General features: G+C 37.4%; 1 long non-coding RNA gene across 1 annotated transcript in view; it reads left to right on the top strand.

Moving 5' to 3' along the window:
- The first annotated feature begins 5,165 nt into the window (after positions 1-5,165).
- Positions 5,166-20,249, top strand: part of LOC309864408 — a 29,260-nt gene continuing 14,176 nt past the window's right edge. The window contains exon 1 of the long non-coding RNA XR_014311508.1: positions 5,166-5,201. This is a non-coding gene — a long non-coding RNA (uncharacterized lncRNA). The remainder of the gene's footprint in view (positions 5,202-20,249) is intronic.

Genomic DNA, 20,249 nt, shown 5'->3' with positions numbered 1-20,249 from the left:
CAGATAGGGTCTTTCAGAAGGTCCCTACAGTCATTCAGGAGCAGTCTTCACATTTCTATTTATTAATGCTTAAGACTTAGTTGATGTCATGTAGTCCAATGGTTTTATGTGATGAAGACCCTGGATTTTAGACCACAAGGCAGACTTCCTAAGCTTTCATCTCACATTTTCAGCTGCCTAATCAAAATCTCCTACTGGATGCCCAATGGGCATCTTGAAATCAACATTTCCAGGAACAATGCAGTGGTCACTTCTTGTCCTGAGGTCAGAGCTCCAAAAGAGGACTTTGGTCCTACTGGGGGAAGATTAGTAGATTCCTCTCCTTAAATTAAAGACTTCTAGGCCAATCCAGAGTCTGGAAACTGGACTCACTAGTTTGCATCCAGGCAGCAAGTCTGCTCACAAGTAGAGTCACAGTGATTGCCTCCTTACCTTCAGACTCCACCTAACATGTAAAAGACAAACTAAACTTCAGACTGCCCTGGATTGGAGAAAGGAAAAGGCATTCCCACACCTCCTTCATATGTGATTAAGAGGGCTAGTGTGTTGGTCACACCTACCAGGGATATGAACAATTCAAGTGATGAAATATGAGATAACACAGTCATGATAAATACTGTGGCAATGAATTCTCATAAGTATGTCTATGTGTGACCGCATGCTAACATACTTGCTATAGCAATAGTTAATGTCCAGTAAAACTGAGAAATACCCCAGCTGCTGCTAGGGAAACATGGAAAAGTGCCACTAGATGTAGTAACTCTTAAAATGTTTATAGAACCACAAACCTTTCACATTAATGAATGGAAAATACTGGATATTCTTTCCAGAATAACACACATATACACAGGTTTGGAAATGTCCAAGGGTTTCATGAAACTCCTAAAATCCTAAGGTCCAAGTCAAATGTTTGTGAGTTTAATTAACATATGCATACAAGAGAAAAAGACAGAAAACAAAGATGTCTGACCCTGTACCCGGAGATCGCAAAATCTTTACAAAAGTGCCTACCTGAAAACATGATGCAAACAAATCTTTTTCCACCAAAATGAGAGAAAAATGGGAACCATCATAATGCTACAGAAGAAATGGTCAATGACTAGACTTCACATGGCAATCAAGCTACAATGTTGAAGGGAGATATATTGCTTCCAACATGGGATCTGGCCAGGCATGGGTAGTCAAATTAACAAATATTTAAATCCATCCATTGTATAGCATTATTTTTTCTCTCTCAATCTTAGGATGATGAGTTCCTACATGACATCCATTTTTAATACTGTTACCATCTGTATTTATAGAAATGTTTTGCTTAAGCCTTACATCTCTACTTTGTCCTATGCATCACGTTATATAGACTTAGTGCAGATAAATGGTCTTAAATCTGATTTTAAAAAGAAAGGGTGCTTGGGTGTCTCGTTTGCTTAAGCGACCCACTCCTGATTTCAGCTTAGGACATAATCTCATGGTCATGAATTGGAGCCCTATGTTGGGCTTCATGCTGAATGAGGAGCCTGCTTGAGATTCTCTCTCTCCTTCTCCCTCTGTCTCTCCACTTGTCTTTGCTCACTTTCCCTCTAAAAAGATAAAAGAAAAAAAATAAAATAAGAGAAGTCACCTGAGTTCATAAAAGCACTTGGAACAGAGCTGGAACTCAACACACAATTGTCTCGGGACAGCCCAGTTTTCTGTACACCAAGTATGTGCCGATGTAGGAAAGTGAACCAACCTGTGATGTCCCCACTTAATTTTCTGGAACTCAAAACATCTTCAAAATTTGCTAACTGTAAATTTAAAATGGAGCACATCCAGACTGAATAACCCTTTTATGACAGCATTCTGTAATTGGTCCTGCTTCTCTGCTTTCTACTCTTTCCAGTTTCAAATATCTAATGGCAACAGGCAGGCTTCGGAGCTATGGACCTCCACACATAACAATACTGGGAGGAGCTGGTTATATTTGTTTTTTTCCTGATGTTTGTGTTTATTTATTGTAAAAGACTTCAGTAAAATTGAGAGCAATGGATTTGAATCAATGGAGCACAGGAAAAAAATAGATGACAGAAGGGTAAAGTCAGCTCATGGGGGTGATGATTTAGCAGGCAGTTTGTGTGTAGTCACTGTAAGAGGAAGTGGGATATGCATAATTCATTCATCATTCAGCAATTTGAACAATGAAAGAGAAAGAATAGGAAAGGAAAAAAAGAGAGAAGTTGGGGGGGGGGTGGGAACCAAGAAGGCAAGAAGGAAGGAAGCCAAGAAGGAGAGAGAGAGAGAGAGATGGAGGGAAGGGAGCAAGAGTCAAGAAATGGTGTGTTCAGTGATTCCTGACATTGTTTCTTCCAGGGCTGTGCATTGGATTTTGAACAATGTCAGGGGACAGAGAACTACTTGCAGTCCCTATCCTCAAGCACATAATCTAAATGAATCAGTTAAGTTTGCAATACATAAAATTATTAGAAAGTAATACAAGAGAGGATAAGGTCAATTGCTAAGAAGTTCTATATAAATATAAAAATAGAATGCCCCAAATTAGTTAGGTTGAAAAATAGAAAAGTTATATGGATGAGGTGGAATTTGAGCCAAGCTTCAATGAGTAATATCAAGCAGAAAAACAGCATTAACGGGCTGAGAAACTATATTTAAACTGGTTTGACTAAATAGTAGCTCTCTGTAAGTTTAAATAAGTTTTTTGCTGGTGGCATCTACATAACATTTTACTTCATGTGATTTTTTTTTTTTAATTGATATATAAGTGACCTACAGCACTGTGTGAGTTTAGGGTGTACCATGTGTTGACTGGAGACATTTGTAGATTGCAGTATGATTACCACTTTGAGTCAGCGAACACTTCCACCTATATTCCTAACATGACAGCAGAACTCTGGAAGTAAGACTAGCCTGACAGTAGCAACAAAATGAATTGGTGTGGGGAGAGACTGGAGTCAGACTGGTCAAGAAATAAAAGCAGAAATGCAAATAGAAGCTGGGGGAGTGAAACAAGATGAATGCAAGAACCGAGTGAAGAATGTTGACACCACTGACCTAAACAAGTAATATCTAAGGGAAAAGAAGCTAGGGACCCAGGTTTTTCTGTTCTTCTCCTTCACAAGATGGCTGCAGCAGCTCTAGGTAGTACATGGGGAAGGGCAAAGGGGGAAGGGACATGAGAGCTAAGAAAAAGCCAAAGGTTCTCTGGAAGACTCACCCTTTAAAGTTTCACTTTGACTTTGTTATCCAGAATTGCATTACTGGACCAGCCCTGGCCGGAATGTGACTAGAGAGAGAGACACTCTCTGTGGGTAAAGTTTGCAGTAAGCAGTTACTTGGTTTTGCCCAGGGCCAGTCCTCCAGGGACTTCTGAGAATCTTAAATGAAATATCTATGGCCCTAGGTTCAGGTCATGATCACAGTGTCCTGGGATGGAGTCCTGCATGGGGTTCCTTTGTCAGCAGGGAGCCTGCTTCTCCCTCTGCCTCCCACTCCTCCTGCTTGTGTTCTCTCTCTGATAAATAAATAAATAAAATCTTTAAAAATAAATGAAATATCTAAACTGCCTATCCCACTATCTATAGGAAACTACGGTAACTGCTCAATAAAGTGCATTCCTAATAATTTCTAATTAAGCCAAAATACATGAACGTCTACCAAGTAGCAGGCAGTGACTACCTCCTGGAAAAAAATAACTGAATAAAATGTGATTTCTGAAGAATTTCAATTCTAGACTTTAAAGAAATAGTGGCTTAAAAACCAAGTGAAAATATATCACAGGCAATCGGAGAGTCAGGGAAAGAAATCGTGATTTTAAACTGAATATCACAGGTTTAGAGCTGAACTATGAGATAATTATTTTTTCGAGATAATTTTATATAAATTGAATGTGAGCTCCCAGGATTCATGTTTAAAAACTCTTAAAGAATAAACAAAAAAGAAGGGCCAGAGTTGAGAGGAGGAAACTTTGCTAATGTTGTTACGAAAGTCAGGAAAAAAAACATTTTGTAGTTAAGAAGTTGCAGCTCACTAGAACCAAATTCTACAGAGACGTCAGCAACCATAAGGACAAAAGAAAGATCTAGCAAAAAGAACTTTACGGATGACTGCACTTCAGCAAAACCCTGGGTGCACAAGTCACATTTCCAGGAATCAAAGAAGGAAAGATTGTTGGAGAATGGATACAGTGAGTTAAATGCATTTATTTAAGACTGTAACACAACCGGCAGTTAAACCACAATGAAATAAAACCGTGGCTAGATGAGGCAGGCTGTCAAGTGAAGAACTTTTTTAAGAAAGGAAAGCCCAAGTGTGCTTGAGGGCAAGGAGGGAGGAATCACTGTGATAAGAAAGCCTTAAATTGTGGTAAAGAAAACAGATAAGCTCCACAGAAAAAATGGCTCAAAATAAAAGCTAAACAAAACTAACTGTGTATGTGGGGTGCGAGTGCCACATGGGAAAGGACAGGATGAGAACATAGCATGGAGCTCAGGATGGATGGTGAAGGTTACAGTGGATCTCTGCTGGGATGAAGGTTGGTTTGTGAGGAAGGAGGATGTGAGAGCAGGTTTGGAATGAAGCCTCAGGAGAGAGCATCAAGGACTCAGAGAGGATAAGTAGAAGAACTTCCAAGAATAGCAAATGCCATGCTGTAGCTAGAATCAGTATGTCAGTCAACTCCACCTCTTCTTAGAGAAGGAATTTAAAACCAGGGGATATCTTAGAAACCTATTTTTTTTTTCCTAGTAATCTAAAGAGAGGCATGGATAGAGTAACTTCTGGAATTATTTTAGATTGGCAGTTGATGCTGAAGTCTTGTTTAAAAGTAAGAGACTTTAGGAATCTAGACTCATCTAGACTGAGAAGTAAGAAGCATCAAAGCAAGGAATGGGCAGGTGGGAGAAGGTGACGTAGCCCAAGGAAGTTAAGAGATGGAGGTAAAATGGGCCGGGATGTGGGTCCGGACGATGAGAGACACAGGGAAGAAGGTTCGATGGAGATAAAAGAGGGAGAATGGCAGGTAAAGACTTGTCCTTGTGAGGATCCCAGGAGCTCTGAAATGTTAGGGGTGGAAAGCTGGCCTATTGTGTGCATTTCTAGAGTATTGCAGCTGTACATTGGAAGTAGAATGCCAGAATGTTCAAACAATGAATTCAGAACCCCTGCCTGATGAACTGACACCAGGAAGGCCAGTGTTGCTGAGAAGGATGGTGAGTAGGAAAGAATAGGAACCAAATATGCTCATCACGACTGAGAGCATGAGTTCTGTATGGGACCCAACTTGGGCTCCCAGTGATATCCCTTAACAGCTGCTGGTCTTTGGACAAGTTATTTAACCACAGTACACTCCGTTCTCCTCCATCACACATGGAAATAATAAAAGCGGACATCTCAAGTATGATGAAGGAGAAGGAAGGCATGCAGAGGGCTTAGTATCATCACAGCACAGAAAAAATTGCAGGTTAAATGGTAGGAATATCCATAGGCCTATAAAAGCTGAATGCAGGAAGCCTGACAGGGCAGCAGTGCTGATCTGCAGTCGGAAAGGAGACACTCACGGGACCTAGAAAGATGAGATAAGGAAATGTAGGGGAAAGGGCAGTATTATGGCAGGACCTTTGAAGAAGCTGGGACTCCGTTGAAAATGGTGGAGGGAACAAGTGTCTCTGAAGACACGAAGACGAAGGAAGAAATGACAATGACAATAGGCTGAAGATAAATGGAATGTCCCTGATATCTAGAAGGGACTTCTTAAATCACAATCCAAAAAGAAAAAAAGAAAAAAAGAGAAGAGAAGAGCCAAGGCGGGTGGAAGTATGTACAAAGAAGAGACAAGCATGAAAATTTTAGCCGTCACAAGCCCTGGAAAGGATTAGAAGTTTCTATCCCCTCTCACCATCAAGACCGGTCAAATGTATCCATTTTTTAAAAAGGGAGGGAAGCATCTGTTTCTCGAAAAATCTAGGGCCCAAGTGTTTGTGTTCTGTTATCCTAGGAGCCAAGAACATAAAGTCAGAAAGAAAGATCACGTAGGACATCGCCACATATGTGCTCACTAAAGCCAAATGAGCTTTCACAGAACTTGGTCCTTGTAACTAGAAAAAACGACATAGAGTATTTTTTATGTGGCTTTTTTTTTTTCTGGCATTATTTTTCCATCACCTTGCTCAGGCCTCAAATATGTTTAAATTGTCATGGTTTAACATGAATGAGGGATATGACCTAATGTCATAGGTTGTTTTCCCACACAAAAATATTGCTTACTGTATGACATAAGTGCTAAGATTCTGCTGAAAAACAGACAGGTAAAAAACATCTTCCTACAGATTTCCTAAAAATAGGAAGAACCCATCTTGACCATTCCCAATATTAACATCCATCAACTCCAGCTCCAAATTCCTCTATTTCCATTTCTTTGAGAGGTCTTCCACTACCCTTGTATCTCCTGCTTCCCTTTTACATTTTACTGGACTACAGAACTTGAATTTTTCTATTCATTCACTGCCATCCAAAACCAGGAGTTGCCATATGGTGTATGCTGCATTACAATGGTATTTGTGAGATTTTGCTGGAAAATTGCAGGGGGAGGGGTGGTCTACCTTAAGGCCATATTATTTGCATATGAGGACTTAATACCATTTCAATAAGTGAAAATCACAGCCTTCCGACACAAAACCAGTTATTAGAAAAAAATGCCATCAGCAAAATATCAAAGCTTAAACTGACCACATAAGATGGAAGAGAATGGAAGTTCAGGTCACTAAAACACCATCGGCTCTAATCTTTCCCATGAACCTTAGTATTCCTGGATTTCTCCATATTCTTCTTTGTACATTTTATAAAAATCACTTTCAGGTTTATGGAAAATGCAGCATAAAGTGAGCAGGTTTTTTTCAATGTGTTACATGGAAGAAAGAACAGCAACTAAGATTTTTGTGATTACTTTGATAGACTTCCAGTAGGAGTATTTAGTTTATCTGCACATAGAAAATGAATATTAAAATATTCATACCCCAAGGCTACAAGAAAAAGTAGATAACAGCTGTTGGTCTAAAATGTGGTTTCATTATGCAGAGATTGGAATAAGCTTGTAATTATGAATTAGAGGGAGAGCAGTTGAAAAAAATGTTGAATAGGTTTCTAACCCCAACATTTAAAATCAGTTTGCTGTTAAGAAATAAAGCAAGTGTTCACACCATTTCCCTCAATAAGCTTTCAAGTGGTATCAGCAATAGCAGACTTGCTTTTGCTCACCTCAAAGAGGAATGTGCAATAAATCCTTCACACAAATTTCTATATGATTTTTTTTTCTAAAGCAAGTTCAAGTATCTTATACCAAGTCCATATTCCAAACTAACAAAACCCCACTTTAATATTTCTTTTAGACCTAAAGACATAATAAATACAAAGAAATAAGATTTTAAAACATGGTTTTGGTTAATAACACAGATTACAAGTTTCTTACTGAGATGTACTTTTCTTGGACGTGATACAATGACAGTGAAGAAAACATTGTTTCATTTAGTTACAATGTTAGATGAACAAAATAAAGTTTATTAACTTTCTTGTTACACAATGGAAAAAATTAATCTCTTTTCCAATTGTTCAAATATTAATCCACTGAGAATTGTGACTTTGGTTTGAAAGAATTTATTTTAAGAAATTTAACCTCCCAAATACACATATAATGCATACAGTGAATTATTTAGAACACCATGCAGTATAAATTATATTTCCCTCTTCCCTCATTTCGCTGCTCCTCCATTACAATCTGTTAAGAAACTGAATAATTACTGAAAAAAAGATAAAATATAATTAAACAATATGAAGAGTAACTAAGAGAAGGTTTTGCACTGATGTGAAACATTTCATTAAGAATTACTAAGCATTTTTTAAATATTTTCTGAGATTAAATATTATTATCCTTTCTTAAAGATGAAGAAAATGAGAAAAGAAATTATGTACTAGACCCATGATGGACATGAGTTAAGTATTACAGAAAAAAATTTAAAAATGGGAAACTTTGTGTCCGTTATTTGCTGTGACATGAACTTTTGGCTAACTTATGTGTGTTTTGATACAATGAACCACACACTCCCTTGTTATATTTTCCTTTTGGGGGGGTAGATTTTATTTATTTATTTTAGAGAAAGAGAGCATGAATGTGGGGAAGAGAAGAGGGAGAGAGAATCTCAAGCAGACTCCCCACTGAGCAGAGTCTGAATGATTTGGGGCTCAATCTGAGGACCCCAAGATTATGACCTGAGTTGGAGACTTAACAGTCTGAGCCACCCAGGTACCTTGCTACTTTTTCTTCTGATACTAACACTCTTCCTTTCTAACTCTAAGATGTGTTTAGAAAACCAAACCAAAGGGAAGACAAACACCCAGACTCTTTCCTCCAGCCTCCGTCTCCTGGGTCAGATGGGGGCCAGGAAGGAAAACAGACAGTGTTGGGGGATGGGTGAAACAGGAGAAGGGGATGACCAGTACACTTCTGATGAACACTGAGCAATGTATGGAAATTCTGAGTCACTCTATTGAACACTTGAAAGTAATGTAACACTGTGTGTGAGCTATCCTGAAATTAAAATTAAAAACTAAATAAAATTTAGAAATAAAGAACAGCAGACAGCACCCAGAAACTTAGTAACAATTCCTTGAACACTAAGCAGCATTTTTACATTCAAGCTGTCCCTGCAAACAAATGACATAACCAGGGCACCTGGGTGGCTCAGTCGGTTAAGCATCTGCCTTCATCTCAGGTCTTGATCCTGGCTCCTGAGATCAAGCCCTGCTTCTGGCTCCATGCTCAGTGGGGAGCCTGCTTCTCTCTCTCCTGCTCCCCCTGCTTCTGCTCCTTCTCTCTCTCTGTCAAATAAATAAATAATTTTTTTTTAAAAAGGACCGAAAAACAATCAGCCAGATAATATTTTTTTTTAAATTCAGAGTCATTATTTTAGAATAATACTAACAGTACAGCTGAAGTGGAAAAGTAAAAGAAAAGTTCATCTTGACCTCATTTTTGAAGTAACATGGTGAAGAACACTTATTCTGTTTCTGTGGGGCCAAGGGTCAAAAGACAAAAGACAAACCACATGATAGTAAAATCTCCCACTCCCTGCTGAGCTCTGTTAATATGTTCAACAGTTTAGTGTACACAGGACTTCCAGTCCCTTCCCTAAACATATGGCAGGCAAGAAGACAAGTGGACCTCCAATATTGAAAGTGGCTTGTTACTGACATACTGGCAGACAAAAACAACTTGCTCATCGTCATAAAGATAACTTTCCTGCTTTTCTCAACAGGAAGAGGAGAAATTCTCAAAAGTGGGATCAATGGAAGATCTGCTCTCACGCTCATTCTAATAAAGAAGATGTAACATAAAAATTACAATTTTAATTTTTTTTAGATCAAAAACTTTTCTAAATGACTTACAAGCAAACATAGAACACGAAAAGGGTAGATCCCTTTCCCCCAAAGCAGACAGTAAATAGTTAACGTAAGTACACAGTTAACATGTTTGACTGTTTATATGAGACCGTCTCTCTGATGTTTTAATTAAAAGTTTATGAGTAGTATTAAATAGCAATATAAGTATTTTTAAAAATTCCTAGTTATATTTTGCTGCTATTTTTTCTAAGACAACATAAAGGTAGTAGAGACTATTAGAGAACTATGGAAATTCTGAAAAAAAAAATTGATATATATCTCCTCCTGAATGTCAACACACAATTTTATGACAAAATGGGACTCCATTCTCTCCTGCATTTTGGTTTAATTTTTTGGTGGAAAATAATAAAAAAATGTCTTGAGAAATAAAAACCGGATCAAATCTATAGAGAGGCTAAGAAAGAATTAATTGTCTTTGAAAATATTGTCCAAAAATTAATTAATCCATATTAAAAAATAAGGTAGGGAAACACTATCTTTACCCTCTGATGCGGAAACAGTCAATGTGGTCAGAATTCTAACCTCAGGACTTGGGCTGGGATCCTTTGTCTTCAATGGCACGTCACTTCTTAACTCCAGGAACAGTCAGGAGGAGAAAGGCACACGTCAGGTTCCGGTTGTTTCAAAACTTTTGAGAGAGCTCCTCTGAGAGCCTCTGATTTGTGTTGATCCTCTGAATCCCACCCACTTATATTAATTGAACCCCTTTCTTCGAAGATAGCGCTCCACGGCACACACAGCCTGCACCGTGTTAATTGAGCCCCTTTGGGGGAAAGTATCGTTTAAATATAACAATATATTCAGAACCCTAAAATAATTTGATCTATAATAAATTCTTAAGCAAGGGAGGAAGGCCAGCCTGGGGACCCGGGGAGGGGAAGATTGCCAGGTACGAAGTCAGAGATTCACAAGGAAGTTGTAGAAGCTTCTTCCCTGGAGACTTTTAAAAATAGAATAGACAGCCCTCAATATACAGTGTGTAGGAAGCCCCATTATACTTTGTTATGAGAGAACTTCACTATAGGTTTCCTTAGGCTTGATTGAAAAAAAAAAAAAAATGGGAGGAGGGTGAGGGAAAGCCGCCTGATATAAGGGAAATTCAGTTTAAGAAATGCCCTTGATAGTGAATGAAGTCTGTTCATTTTAATATGAATTTTCTGATTTTTACACTTGATTTTGGGGAGAAAGTCTTACATGAATTTAAATTCTAATATCTATCTGATTACCCTGCTTTCAATTTTTAGCTTCATTTTATATTACTCTTGTGTTCACTGCACTGTTTGTGCTATTTTTGGAAGTTCAGAACTTATAAGGTCAAGAAGAAATTGAAAGTTGCTTGGATATTTTACCTTTTATCCTCGTTTTAGACCATGATCCTCATATATTTGAAAATATATGTAGACACACACCTATACATATATATGATTTAATAATAGCTTTTCAGGGAAAATTAACAATATTTTAAGTATAGTTCATCTTTTCATTAACAAACTACGGAATACATTAATCAAAAATTCCACACAACTTTCTTCTTTGATATGATTTAAGACATCATGAACAGATTCTTTGGAAACAAATCTTTTTCTCAAAAAAAAAAAAAAAACCAAAACACACACACAAGAAAAATTTATCTTAATCCAGTATCTGTACCTACATAGAGCATCATAATGACTGACAGTAGAATTACCCCATTCAAGACTTGGACCACTTCTTTATCTTTATGATTAACAATTTGTATTTGAACCCTTTCAAAGACTAATGAGATTCCTTTTGCGTTCTATATTTGGTTAAACTCACCATTCTCTCTTCATTGAATTGCAATGCAAGTAACACAACTAATATGTCTTTTGGCTACACAGATACACCAACCACACAAGACTAAATTTGCAGATACATACACTAGGCCAAGTACATCATAATATAATCGTGTACCTAGGAGTTAATGACATTTTTTATCCTAATTATAAATTCATCTATGTTTTTAAGAAAATCCATCCTCATTTTTCAGAAATGATAATCAAGAACATAGAGCATGTTAATTCTACACTTTAATAAGGAATTTTCAGTAACATGCTGAGATTTTCAGTTTGTCACCTTGGGCTGAGACACTTATCCCCTGTATTAGTTTTCTCTTGCTGCTGTAATAAATTACCATAAAGTTGATGACTTAAAGCCACACATTTATTATCTCCATGTGCCAGAGCTCAGAAGTCTGGCATGGTCTTCGCTGGACTGAAAATCAAGGTGTTGATAGAGCTGGCATTTGTTTCTGAAGGCTCCCGGGGAAAATCTGTGTCTTTGCCTTTTCCTATTTTGGAGACGCCGCATTCCTTGGCACCTAATCCCATCCTTCATGTTCAGATCTAACAATGGCACCTGGAATCCCTCTGGACCTCACCCTGCTTCACTCTGATCTACTCTTCTGCCTCCCTCTTCCACTGTGCAGAATGCTTGTGCTTCTGTGACGATCCCCTGGACAACACAAGCTTATACCCCTATTTTAAACCCCGCTGATTATCAACGTTAATTCCATCTGGGACTTGAATTCCTCTTTATACCAAATTCACCATTTCCAAGGATTAGAATGTGGATGTCTCTGGGAGGCAATCATTGCCTACAACATACCCCCTCCAAATAGCAACTACAGATTTATCATAAATTCTCCTATTCCTAACAAACTACAGTAGTTTAAATATCATCTGAAAAATGTGTTTACCTAAACTGTGTAATTCCCAAACCATCTTGCCACCAAGCTTTTTAAAGATTTTATTTACTTTTTTGAGAGAGAGAGAGAGAGAGAGTGCAAACGCAAGCTGGGGGAGGAGCAGAGGGAGAGGGACAAGCAGACTCCCTGCTGAGCTCAGAGCCCTACCCAGGGCTCCAACCCAAGACCCTGAGTTCATGACCCCTGCAGAAGTCAGACGCTTAACTGACTAAGCCACCCAGGTGCCCCTCCCACCAATTAGAGGCTATTTTTAAGTTTTATTGTTCTCTTATATAATATTATTTTCAAAACTCCTTAGGAAAAAAGGTATGATATAAAGTGAATAGTAGTTTTTGTCTGTTTGTTTGTTTTTGTTTTTTTGTTTTGTTTTGTTTTTTTTCTTAGTTGGAGTCTACACCTCAATGCATGATAGAGAACTTGGATTAATATCATCTCTGTATATGGGAAAGTGGGGCCCCTTGCCCTGGGCGCTAGGCTTTAGGAACTCCTTTTCTGGATTTTTCTGGCCCTGACTCTCCTGTTGGCAAGAAGCCTGTAGAAAGGGGCCTGGCTACTCCGAGTCCTTACCTGCTAGACCACTGTCACAGTGCCTGGTACCCTGGAAGTCTCTAATTATGTGGGCCAGATTATAAGGACCATTGGCCCCTTCTCCCCAAGTTTACCCTATCAGTAATATACAAGTTCCCCCCATAACTGAAAGTAGAGTCTTTCTATGAAACCCTCCCTAAGACAAAATGGCATAAAGCACTTTCCAAAAGGTCCTCTTGGACCACTGCACTTTTTCAAAAGACCTGTTAGTACATTCAGTAATGCCTTTTTTTGTAAATGCAAAAATCCCTTTCAGATTTCTTCTGGTTAGTGAGTACAGGTACCCATGCATGTCTTTTCCAAAAGCAAATGGGTATAAGGTGAACTTTCAGAAAGTGGGGGAAACCTCTACACACCCCCAGGACTAAGCGTTGCATATGAAGTTTGGAATGCAGGCTGGCATCTCCACACTAGGGCCTCCAGGACTGTGGAGGAGGCAACCAGAGAGAGTGGGGGGAAGAGTAGATGGGCAGGGGCTGCCGTGCCCAGAGGTCCCTGTCTAGCTCTCCCAGGCATCATCCTGCAGTACGGATCTCCTAGGGGTTCTAGAATTCAAATTCAAATCTGGCCTGCCAAGTTGTGATAACTTACATTTGTCACGGTAGGAGGATAGAACATATTTACGTGAGGGTTTGTTAGTTTGATTTATTTGATTTAGAAGTTTGACTTTGAAATATTTACACATAGGTTATGTGGGTTTCCCTTTATACACTCCTGCCTGGGGCCTTAAAAATACTGGGGGCCAGTCTGTCTTAAATGTCTTCATTCTGACATTTTCATTCAAATTAAATTTGTGCATCAATAGGACAAATATCCCTCAAAAAAACAGTTTTCAGAAATGTATGTAACTTTCCTCACCTAATTCAAATTATCCTGAGACTATCAAAATTTGTTAATTTCAGTGTTTCAAGGACCTCGGTGATTTTTGCTTCATTTTCTTATTACCATAAAAGGAAGCTATTATTACTCATGAATATATACCCATATCTATCATCTAAATATCTCTTTATCTCTTTATGTATGTATACATATATATATTCTCTCTCCAGATAGATAGATAGATAGATACACACACATATACATATATCTGTATAAATAGGGATCTGAGTTAGTTTATTTTTGTGGGAAGCCAGGAGAAACAGTAAGAACTCTGGACAGGGCACCTGGATGGCTCAATAGGTCAAGAATCCAACTCTTTATTTCAGCTTAGGTCATGATCTCAGGATCCTGGGATCAAGCCCTATGTCAGGCTCATGCTCAACAAGGAGTCTGCTTCAGGATTCTCTCCTTTTCCCCCTGTTCCTTCCCTCCTCTCTAAAATAAATAAATAAATCTTAAAAAAAAAAAAAAGAAAGAAAGAAAGAAAAGAAAAAAGAACTCTGAGGACTCAGAACAAGCAAAGCCTAAAGATTCTCCATAGAGAAACTGAGAGCAAGAAAGATAAAGCCACTGGAGGTAGTAATGGATTTTCATCATTGTTTCACTTTTAGAATTATGAAATAAAATCTGGAGAATACAAGTAGCTTTAAATTGACATCCATACTTATTCATTGAGTCAATAAATACAATTTTAATTTGGCAAAAAACTTTTACAGAAATGCAAATGCAAGGTCTTATTTTTAAAATATGAATCTGAAAGCCATAGGGAAAAACTAGGATATAATGATCAAGAGCAAATCTATCCAAGCCTGGTCTTGTGGACTAACACCATCCCTGATAAATGTGCATTAATCTCATATTGAAGGTCATTCTTGTTTTTAATATATTACCTCTGTGTAGCTACAGTTTTAACTGTTTGTGTTATTTATAACAATGAAATGAATCCCAGGTTGTTTTCTTATATTCAACCTCTCTTTGAACAGAAACCCTAGAAAGAACAAGCATATTTCTAATTTCTTATTGATTATGATTTCTACTGGTTATGGATAGCAATTATATAAATTTGACAAGGTTCATTCCTTTTAGTTTGAGCCATTAAAAAATCAATTAGTCTTTGTTTTGTAGAACTTCCATATATGTATATATTATATATATATATAATTGGATTGTTCTTTCTTGAAAGATCCTTTGATTATGTGTTCTACCAAAGAACATTGGGAATTCAATTAACTCCAAAAAATTACTAAATCATAGGAAGTATTTTACAAAATGTCATTTTTTACTTAATAAAGGGACAGCCCCATATCTCATGAGTTCCCATTCATCTGACAGAGCTGTGGTGTTTGTAATTGTGTATATAAAGCCATCAGTCTTCTAGAACCATCTTTAGCTGAGCAAGCCCCAAAGCATGGTCCATTCTGCTCATATCTGATCAGCATCTTTATAGCTTATCAGCCTTGGGGTTCAATTTTGTTTTGGATGCTTTTATAAATGAGCACAATCACTGGTGAATCTGTTCTTCCAGATTGCAAAGAGAAAAATCGAGAGAGGAACTTTAGTAGATTACTGTGTCATTGAGAATAAAGTACAAGCACAAATGCACCTAAAGTAGTCACAGAGATTATTTTTTTGGGTGTACATTTTCAGTTTTATTTCAGTAAAATTAGATGATTGTCTTAGTTATTACTGTTTTTGAAGTTATGCTCTTACCGCAGGCTAGGGGTATGATCAATGCATTATCTAACTAAATCAATTGTCCCAAAGTACTATTTTTTTTCCTTAAAAGAAAGGAAAGATAACAGAAAAGAGGAACAGCAATAGAGAGAAAGCATAAGAATTATTTCAGGACTTTCTCCTTCTGGACAGGTGTGGGATGCATTTTATACTTTCTAGTAGCTAGATTCGACAGTATGGCTGATCTCAGGATCCAAGGCAGGCACAGGAATAGCAGGAGCCAAGAGGAAATTTGAATCACTTTAATGGCTTTTGCATTTACAAAATCTCTCTGTGAAAGTGTTCATAATATTTGCCTCAGTGAGTTGCTTCTTAAGTCAGTAGAATAATTGAAGTGTAATATCTAAAGAAAAGTCATATATTGCACAAATATTTATGAAAATATTTTGCTCTAATCAATGTAGATCAAATAAAATATATCAATTGATATTTTAATAAAGGAAATAAAATTTCCAAAGGTCGGGATATCAAATAATCAAAAGGACCATGAGGGTGTCGAAAAAACTCCGGTGCCTGGCCAAGGATAATTTTCCTCAGTTACATTAGAAACTCAGAGGAGGAATTTCAGTGTCAAAATTCCACGTTCAGTGGCACCTGGGTTAAAGCCTCTGCCTTCGGCTCAGGTCATGATCCCAAGGTTCTGGGATCAAGCCCCACATCGGGCTCTCTGCTAAGCAGGGAGCCTGCTTCCCTTCCTCTCTCTGCCTGCCTCTCTCCTTGCTTGTGATCTGTCTGTCAAATAAATAAAATCTTCAAAAAAAAAAAATCCATGTTCATCTTGTCCATTTCTGGAAACATACTTCTCAGTAGTTATGAAGTATAACAATATCCTAGAGTTTGTTCTCTGCACAGCAGGAGCAAACACTGACATAAATGAGGCTCAGCATATTTGCAGTTGGTACACTTTCTATCTACTCATTCTGTGTGGGGCATAGTATTCGATGACACCTTCCTTAGAACATTTACAACACGTTTGTCAAGTAAATGTTTGTGTCCCTCCCAAAGTCATATAACACAAACCTGTCCTCCAATATGATGGCATTAGGAAGGCAATTAGAATTAGATGAAGACATAGGAGTGGAGCCCCCATGAAAAGAATTTAGTGTCTTTACAAGAGTCATTGAGAGAGCTTGCTTCCTCTCTCTGCTGTCTAGCATGTGAGGACAGAGTGAGAAGCCTATAGTCTGGAACCCAGGAAAGGGTTCTCACTAAAACCCAACCATGCTGGCACCAGCCCCCAGAAATGAGAATTAAATTTCTGTTGTGTATAAGCCATACCATTTACAGTATTATAGCAGCCCAAATGGACTAAGACGAAGAACTGTAAATCGAAACACATCCCTGAGACTCCTTTAAGTGCATTTGTGCTCATAGTTCATTGTCAATGACATAATTTACTAAAGTTACTCTCTCAATGTGTAGCCCTCACGATGGTATCATTTAGAATTGACCATCTATCCAACCACCTTGGCACTGAAAATCACTTTGGTTTACTTAGAGACTAACCAAAAATACCTGGTCTACCATCAAGATTTCTGGTTGCTTGAGCCCACAACTCATCTTCTTGCCATTGTTACCTCAAATAGATATCACGAGAGAACTTCTTATAAGTAGCAAATGATTTAAATTAATTTAAAAATTTTTCTAAATAAGACAAAACTATTTCATGTATTTCTCTAAAACTACAGTATATCACATTCCTATTCCTCATCCCAGGGTTCTTCTCTCTTCTTTTGCTCAATTCCATGAAACTAAGCATGGACTAAGTATGAACATGAAACTAAGTATGAACAAATATGAACAACATGGAGTTCAAAAGCAGCTGCCATTTTGGCCAGGCCTACACTGTACTCAGAAGTTTGTGGAGAACTGGCTTGTAGGAAAACTGAACCCACTTTAAGATAGCCACAAAGACAAAAAAGATAAAGAAAGTGGACAAAATTGAACATCCAAGAGTATAACAATGAAATGAATCCCAGGTTGTTTTCTTAAACATTAAACGTATGTGTGTATCTGATGGAGATAACGTCCTCATTGTCCAATTTGGTTGGGTCACACAAAGACATATGCTTGAAAGAAAGAATTCTAAAAATTTACTGTCTGACTCATAGAGATAATTCAATCAGTCTTCTCATCCTTGGGTGAGGAGAAAAGGAGCTTTGAACACACAATAGGCATAGAAATAAAGCTGAACTAAAAAGAGCAGTAAATGAGAGATGAAACAGCAAACTTAACTGTAGATTTGAGGCCCATTCATGTCAGGTCTAGAGCAGCCAACTCCCTCCCCTGGAAGGGACCACTAACATGGGGAGCCAGGGAAGCGCAGGAGACAGGTGTGGCTCAGGAAGCAACAGTGACACTAGTTTGAAATCTTAAATAGACTTTAAAGAGACAAATAAATTAAAAATATGGGTACCTTTATGAAAACAGAAAATAGAAATGTGAGTAAAATTTTAGCAAAAACTCTGAATGGAATCTGGGGACAGCAAAAGTTTTCCGTAAATGAGGATCTAAATAGAAGAAAATAAATAGCCTTCAGTCTCTGGGCTTGTCAGATTTGGAAAACAAGTGCAAGTAAAGGGTGACATTGCTTAAGCCAGGGGGGTGTGTGGCCAGTTTGTTTTTTACTTTTAATTTAATTTATTTATTTGTTTTTGTTACTTTTTTGTTTAAGTTTTTATTTAAATTCCATTTAGCATATAGTGTAATATTAGTTTCAGGAGCAGAAATTGGCAATTCACCACTTAAATGCAGCACCCAGTGCTCATCACACCAGCCTTCCTTAATACCCATCACCCATCTAGCCCATCCTCCAACCCACCTCCCCTCCAGCAACCCTCAATTTGTAAGAGTGTTTGATGATTTGCTTCCCTCTTTTTTTCCCTCTGTGTTAATTTGTTTTATTTCTTAAACTCCACATGTGAATGAAATCATATGGTATTTCTCTTTCTCTGAGTGATTTAGTTCACTTAGCATAATACACTCTAGCTCCATCCACATCATTGCAAATGGCAAGATTTCATTCTTTTGATGGTTGAGTAATATTCCATCATATATATATAGATTATATATATAGATATATATCTATATATATATATCTGTGTGTGTGTGTGTGTGTACCACATCTTCTTTACCCATTCATCAGTTGATGGACATTTTAGTTCTTTCCATAATTTAGTTATAGTTGATAGTGCTACTCTAAAAATCAGGGTGCATGTATCCCTTCAAATCAGTATCTTTGTATCCTTTGTGTAAGTACTTAGTAGTACAATTGCTGGATCACAGACTAGTTCTATTTTTAACCTTTTGAGGAATCCCCTTACTGTTTTCCAGAGCGACTGCACCAGTTTGCATTCCCATCAAGAGTGTAAGAGGATCCCCCCTTCCCTGCATTCTGGCCAACATCTGTTATTTCCTGTTTTGTTAATTTTAGCCGTTCTGATAGGTGTGAGGTGGTATCTCACTGTAGTTTTGATTTGTATTTCCCTGATGATGAGTGATGTTGAGCATCTTTTCATGTGTCTGTTGGCCAACCATGTGCCATCTTTTGAAATATGTCTATTCATGTCTTCTGTCCATTTCTTATCTTGATTATTTGGTTTTCAGGTGTTGAGATTCATAAATTCTTCATAGATTTTGGATACTAATCCTTTATAGGATATGTCATTTACAAATATCTTCCCTCATTCTGAAGGTTGCCTTTTAGTTTTGTTGATTCTTTCCCTCACTATGCAGAAGCTTTTTATCTTGATGAAATCCCAGTAGTTCCTTTGGGATGAATAATGTATTTAGTAAGAAGTTTATATGGCCAATGTCAAAGAAGTTACTGTCTGTGTTTTTCTCTAGGATTTTGACAGTTTCCTGTCTCACATTTAGTTATTTTATCCATTTTTTTTTGTATGTGTGTGTATAGTGTAAGAAAATGGTCCAGTTTCATTCTTTTGCATGTTGCTGTGCAGTTTTCCTAACACCTTTGTTGAAGACAGACTTGTCTTTTAAATTATTTAGTAATATATGAACCAGGAACTATACTATTAATCTCATTTGATAAATTACTTTGTAAGAAAGATAATATTATTTTTTCATTTTTATGTTGTTGTGCTAAGAACAAAAAACATAAGATATACCACCTTAAATTTTAAGTATAAAATATAGTATTATTTAATTATAGATATATGTTTTATAGCAGATCTAAAAAACTCACTCAACTTGCTTAACTGAAGCTTTATTCCAGTTGAATAACAACTTCTCATTTCCCATCCTGCCCAAGCCCCTGGAAACCACCATTCAACTCTTTGATTCTATATATTTGACTATTTTAGATACCTCATATAAGTTGGATTATTCAGTATGCATCTTTCTGAAACTAACCTATCTCACTATGGATAATAGTCCTCAAGGTTTACCCATGTTGTGGCATGTTATTAGGACTTCTTCCTTTTAAAGGCTGAATAATACTCCATTACATGAATATACCATATTTTTTCACTCATTCATCTGTAGATGGACATTTAGGTTGCTTCTACATCTTGGCAATGAATAGTGCTACAATGAACTTTGGGATATAGGTATCTCTTCAAGATACAATATCAATTCTTTCAGATAAACATCCAGAAGTGGAATTTTTCAATCATATGGTAGTTCTATTTTTCTTATTTTGAGGTACCTACATATGATTTTCTACAGCTGCTATGTCATTTTGCATTCCCACCAATAGTTTACAGAAGTTCCAATTTCTTCACATTCTTGCCAACATTTGTCTTTTTGTGGGGGGGTGGAGGGGAAAGTATCTCATTGTGGTTTTGATTGGCATTTGCCTTACAATTAGTGACACTAAGCATCTTTTAAATACCTTTTAATCATCTGTGTATCTTCTTTG

The sequence above is a fragment of the Mustela nivalis genome (assembly GCF_964662115.1).
Source record: "Mustela nivalis genome assembly, chromosome: 5".
NCBI lineage: Eukaryota > Metazoa > Chordata > Mammalia > Carnivora > Mustelidae > Mustela > Mustela nivalis.
The sequence above is the reverse complement of the archived record's forward strand: the minus strand, read 5'-3'. Positions and strand labels throughout refer to the sequence as shown.